A 5,985-nucleotide genomic window follows, 5' to 3' on the forward strand; every position below is an offset into this window, starting at 1 on the left:
TGTGTGTGTGTGTGTGTGTGTGTGTGTGTGTGTGTGTGTGTGTGTGTGCAGGGCCAATACAATCTGCATTTCTAGACCAGTAAATTTTGAGAAGTAATTTTTGGGAGAAAAACTATGTCTGTTTTACTTCCTGGCAACATTAAATGAGTAGAACAATTTCAAAGAAAAGGTCCCACTCTAAATAACTTTTTTTTTTATTCAGCTTTATGAACCTTGTGCAAGGTTTGATCTGAGTGGCTTGCCAAGGAATATTTTGCAAAAATGACAAACAGAAAGTGAGTATTGCTGTGGTGTAGCTTTTTAGAGGGTACAAGACAACAGCTACTTGACTTTGACCGAGACGAGGCTCATCTGAAATGGACATTTTGAGCAGTTGTCACATTAGTTTAAGTAAACAGATTCCACTTCTACTTAATTTGTCGCTTGCAATGGAGCAGTCTGGCCTTTGTCATGACCCGGCTTGTGTTTGGCTGGAGGTTAATTCCATTGTATCTTTCAGACTGGATAGACTGAATCTGAGGTCTTCACCGAATAAACAATCGTAATATCTCTTTCTAACAAAACAGGCCATCATAGTTGACTCTTTGGTTTATCTGTTTGTAAGTTTTTCAGTCATTTAAGAATCTGAAAGAGCTCATTGGCAGACAATCAGGTTAACTTTCTGTTCTGAACAAATTGAATGGCTTCAACAGGCTCTCACTGGCTGCATGGGGCAATTCAGGAGCCAAGAAAACTGTCTCCAACTTACTTCAGGATCTGTGGAGGTGGGGTGTTGAAGTAATCTCGCTGAGTTTTCCAGCTGCACAAACAAAGCTGACTGGATACCAAAGGCTTTCAAGAGAGAAGAAGAAAGAAAGAAGAGGAGGAGGAGGTCTCCAAAACCACAGCATCTTCATGTGTACCTGCTCCAAGATTGCTTTAGCGTGAGCACTGAGAATGGTCAGAAATCAGGAAACCACAACATGACCACATTGATTAAGCCTGCTGCTAGAACAGACTGTATGAGGTTGCTCGCATCCAGTTCATAAATCACACTGCATAACCTAAGGAGAGGTTGCAAGGTGCTGCCCACCCCCTGAAACATTAGATATTACATCTCAAGGGGCTATGCTTTCAATAAACTCAAACTTCAAAATTCATCCAAAGCCACAGCAGAAACCAAAAACCTGGTCTCCAATTTACAGTTCTCTGAAAGATATATAATGTTCATGTCTGTGGAGCAATGTTGCACAATGAAAAAGGCCTGTCAAGGCTCTAAAAAAACCATTATTGTCAACTGACAGCCATTTGAAGCAAGGGGCTGGTCCCAGCTTGAAATCTGACAGCCTTATCCGCACCGCAGAAAAAATGATGGCATGCTGCTACAAGCATTAGTGCCTGGTCATGGGGGGGTCTCATAGTTTGTCCAAGGCATTCAAGTGGAAAAGGAATGTAACAGGAGACTTTAAAGCTAATAGATTGTGTCTTTGGGTAAAACACCTTATTTGAATAGTCTCCACCAATCAGCTTATCTAAATGTTTATATGATACTCAGAACGGCACTGACAGCAACTAAGAAGGTTGTTTTGAAAAGGAGAGACGGATAGTGCAAGTGTGCATGTGTATTTCTCTAACCGCCAACAGAAGGCAAAGCAGTCTTTAGTGACCTTTAGTGACATCTTATTCCCAATTGTGTTACCAAAATGGGTAAAAAGCAGAGGCTGCCATATTTATTTCTCTAATCGGAGACACTCCCAGCTCTTGGCTGTAGAAGCTCCATGCTGTTGTCTGCTGTGTGTTGTGACTTGCACTTCGGGAGCCTGTGAACAGAAGGCGTTTATTTTGCTCCAGCTGCCACACCCAAGGAAAGTGTTTTTCAGCTAAAGGGGGAGTACAAGTTAGAACTCTGAGCCTGGAGAACCCAGATGGCTCTCTGCAGAATGCTATTACCATTACAGAGAAAAATCTATGTATAAACACATGCATTTTCTCCTGTTATCTGCCAAGGTTCCTATTCTCTTTTGAAAGTTATGACCTCTGACTGGTTTCATTTAACCAGGTACAAGCCAGCTTGCCTCTGGCATGTCGCTCCTGTGATCTGACAGTGTTGTCACCCCTCCGATCTGGCTTAATAAAGTGGGGAGTGTAGACAACAAAATAAAAGTCAGTCTCCCTAAGGAAAACCCTTCTCGGTGCTTCCTACTAGCAGACCGCTCTCAGGCCTGAGCTGAAACCCGAGCATCCTTCAGGGATCAACACCACCCACCCATCCCCGGCTTCACCCCTCTAGTGACCTGTTCCATTAAAAAAAGTCCCACAAATCCAGTTCCCACCACTGAATTACGATACATTTATTTATCCATCCATGCACTTATACATCTATTTATTTACTAATCTCATCTATTTGTCTTCATTTCTCACGCTATGTCACGCAGTCCCCATTGGGAGGGTCCAATTACAGTAGTCATATTGTAGAGGAAAGCAGGCCCACAGAGCACATCGAGCTGGGTCAGCAACGTACAGATCCTCAACTCATGATGTCATGGGCTGCTGGACTGAGCCAGTTTGCCTGTGCTCTAACATAAATGATTTTAAAGTCCCTCTGGATAGACTGGTAAGACTAATACCATTTGTGCTCGTGCCTGGAGCTGTGGAGTGTCTGGCCAATAAGTTGACTCTGTTCACAGCACCCTGGGGTTTGCTCTTGCCAAGGATGGTGAAGTGTGTGAAGAAGCCTGGCAGCGGTCAGGCCTAGTGGGGTGGCGGGTTTTGTTCTGGTGCAATCAGCCATGTAGTCACATTGGCCAAACGCAGACGGCAGGCCGGCTGTATCATGCCCTGTCTCCAGCCAGTCCAAGGCATGCTGGGAGAAGCACCTGAGTCCATAAGTGGCCGTGCACCCCCCAAACAAACCAAGCTGCTCTTGCACAACGCTAGCATCAATGAAACTGCTGACAGGGCCTTCAACACTTGATAGTCCTCTCCTAATGCAGCTGAGTGTGCTTCCTTTTCACCCCCTACTTCTGATGTTATCACAGTAAAATGTTTGCTTGTCTTAATTCAACAGGCTTTGGAGCATTTGTGTGCATTTTAGACTTTGGTTTCTCATCCTGTGGCTGGGGCTTGAGATAACACCACCACAAGCCCTTTTTGGTTTCAGACAGCCTGCACAACACTGTGTAGACTGAAGCAGACTGTCCCCAGGATAGAGGATGATGGATGTGGGCTTTAATCTGGGCAATAAACATTAGTTCCTCATCCTTATCACCTTATCTCACTGTGATTTGAGGATTCTCCTACAACAGGATGCCCCATGGCTGGACTTCTGACACCTATGTATCCCTCTCATCAGGTTTACTCTCTCGGACACAAGGAAACAACACCCTGTTTGGTCATTTGGGCCTTATAGTGGTGATAAGGAAATGCAATCACAGGGCCTACAAAAGATGGCATAGACATAACTCCTGCAAATGTTCCAATATAGAATGCCACTGGTCGATAGCCAAAAAAATGGAAAATCACAGTGTTACAGCAGCAAAATATCTTTAATACAGATGCATGTTATTGTGCCAGTGTACACAAATTGATTTTAAGATTTGCTAATTTTTAATCTCTGACAACAATGTATCCCAGTCTGTTAAGACCTTGCTTGTTAAATCTCTGTGCTGCCTTCCTCTGGGGAGCACATCTCCTGCCCCATGAGATTAACTCTGGTACATGGGGATAATGGGGGCTTTTGTCTTATTAATACATCCTTTCAGCACAATGCCTTCTTTAGAGTGACGGATGAACAAGCCTCAACAACATCGGAGGGGTCGGGGGCACAGCAGGCTGCGCAACGGCTCGAAGGAAATGTGTGTGTGAATGAGTGTGTGGAGGCCCCTGCGAGATCACGGCTGGGGTGCTAGCAGCTCATCTCAACCTCACAACAGCTATACAGACAACATGATGCAGCAAATCCCCCCCCCCCCCCCCCCCCCCTATGATCGACAGCTGTAGCCCTGCGTGTTAATATATAACACCACACAGTGTTATTCATTAAAACACAAACTAACGTGGCTGACACACGGAATCCAAATATTAACAGTGGCTCCCGTAATGTTTCGGCTTGTGGCGAGTAATTTAACTTAATTTATGGTCGCCGTGGTGTTCCGTGCAAAAGTGGCGTGTTGCTTATTGTAGTCCATTCTGCTGTCATGTAGGTGTTTGCGAGTCAACGATGTATTACGATACTGTTGAGCGTCAAGGGAGACTCTCAGTTCAGTATTAACGCGCATGAGTGATCGTTGATGTATTTACAGAAAACCTCGAGTGAGCTCATTTCATGTAAAACTGCATTGCATTTTCCAATAGTACGAGAGAGACATCCAGTTCCTTTTGTTAGGCTGCTGCAGCACATGCACACTGTCACACTAACCATAGTTGACTTACCCCATGAGAGTAGAGAGCAGCGAAAAGACGCTCCGACAAACATATGTCTCCAAATGTCCTCACATGTGGTCACCACTTTCCAAAAATGCTGCTTCAAAGTTCGGCGCTTTCTTCTGCTGCAGGGTCGAGAGGCAGCGATGACAATCAAAACTTTGGTGGAGGACTAAACGGCGTATCTCGTCTAGTCTTTGGTAAATCCATACCGGGTCTGTGCGCCACCGCGGAAACCGTAGCCTACACAAAAAAACACCCGAAAGCGCGACTATTAAAAAAAAAAAAAAAAAAAAAAAAGAGAGAGGAAAGGAGCGATGAAAGCCAAAGAAGACTTTTTTTTAACAGCACTTTCTCTTTTGTTGCTCTAATCCAACAGTCCGTCTGATTGTCCTCCTCCTCTCTGGGAACAACAGCTCCACGGGGCTGTGGAGCGTCAGAGAGGCGCGCACACAAACACACACCCACACACCCACACACACACACACACACACACACACACACACACGCGAGAGACCGTGTAAGGACAACGTCATATGCCCATAAAGAGTCGCTGATCTCAGGTTCAAAATGTAACGATGAAGCGGGTTTGTGGACAGCAATTAATATGGAAAATATTTATTAAGCCTATTTCTGGACCTTTTCTCCAGTCTGGAGCTCACAAATGAAGTCCAGATGTTCCACCTCCTCACTTCCTCTCTCCTAGCAGATCCCAGCGTGAACCAGAGCCCACACTTTTCAACTCATTCTGGCTCAGTTTCCCCTGAGAGCAGTGGCCAGCTGCAAATGCATATCTAAAGCTCAATGACAACGTAATGAAATTAAAACGTTATCCGGTGTTAAAAGAGAATTATAGATAGATAAATAAATAAGCATTTGGCATGTTTTTGCTTCCATGGCACTATTTTATTTGTTGTTACTGATGACTAATTGCTGTGAATTTCACATGTATCCCTCAGGTCTGATGTGTAATAAAGAGGGTGAGGTGAAGGTAAGTCAAGGCTTGTTAGTCATCAGGGCTGCACCTAGCCATACAGCTGGGCAGGTGGTGTCTCAAGTGAAAGAGCCTCTGTCCAACCCCAGAGGAGATAATAATGTCTTCACAGTCATTATGCTGAAAGCCAAAGTCATCCCAAGTGGCTATGATGTCATGTGTCTGTGATAAGAAAGGGGAGCTGCCTAATGTTGTTATAGGATACATTAGTTATCTTACAAAACATCTTGGAGCTCTCCAGCTTCTGTGCTGAAGATATTTGGGTAGACATTTGGGTTGGCTTCAGGAATTGTGAATACACCATTAAGTTTTTTTTGTGTGAAATCGACTACTTCTTCTTGAGAGAAAAGATGCAAATGGAAAAAGAAAGGCATTTCTTGAGACATAACACAACTGTTGAGTGTGATGATTCAGAGTTGAACTTCAAAGTTTACAGATCAAGAGGCAGGTGGTACTTCTTCAGACTCAAGCATGCCAGTCCTACCTTGCTAAATGACATCAGGGCAAATTGCACACGGAAAGCACCTCATTGCTCATCATACAGTCTACAGGGGGAAATGAAACATGCCCAACGGAAATATGCCATCAAA

At 44.3% G+C, this 5,985-nt stretch overlaps 1 protein-coding gene across 1 annotated transcript in view; it reads right to left on the bottom strand.

Annotated features, from left to right (window-relative positions):
• Nucleotides 1-5,092, bottom strand: part of s1pr2 (sphingosine-1-phosphate receptor 2) — a 16,554-nt gene extending 11,462 nt beyond the window's left edge. The window contains exon 1 of the mRNA XM_032537650.1: nt 4,411-5,092. The gene's annotated coding sequence lies outside the window, so the exon portion shown is untranslated. The remainder of the gene's footprint in view (nt 1-4,410) is intronic.
• Nucleotides 5,093-5,985: the final 893 nt, after the last annotated feature.

Source organism: Etheostoma spectabile, chromosome 15, assembly GCF_008692095.1.
Source record: "Etheostoma spectabile isolate EspeVRDwgs_2016 chromosome 15, UIUC_Espe_1.0, whole genome shotgun sequence".
Classification (NCBI taxonomy): Eukaryota; Metazoa; Chordata; class Actinopteri; order Perciformes; family Percidae; genus Etheostoma; species Etheostoma spectabile.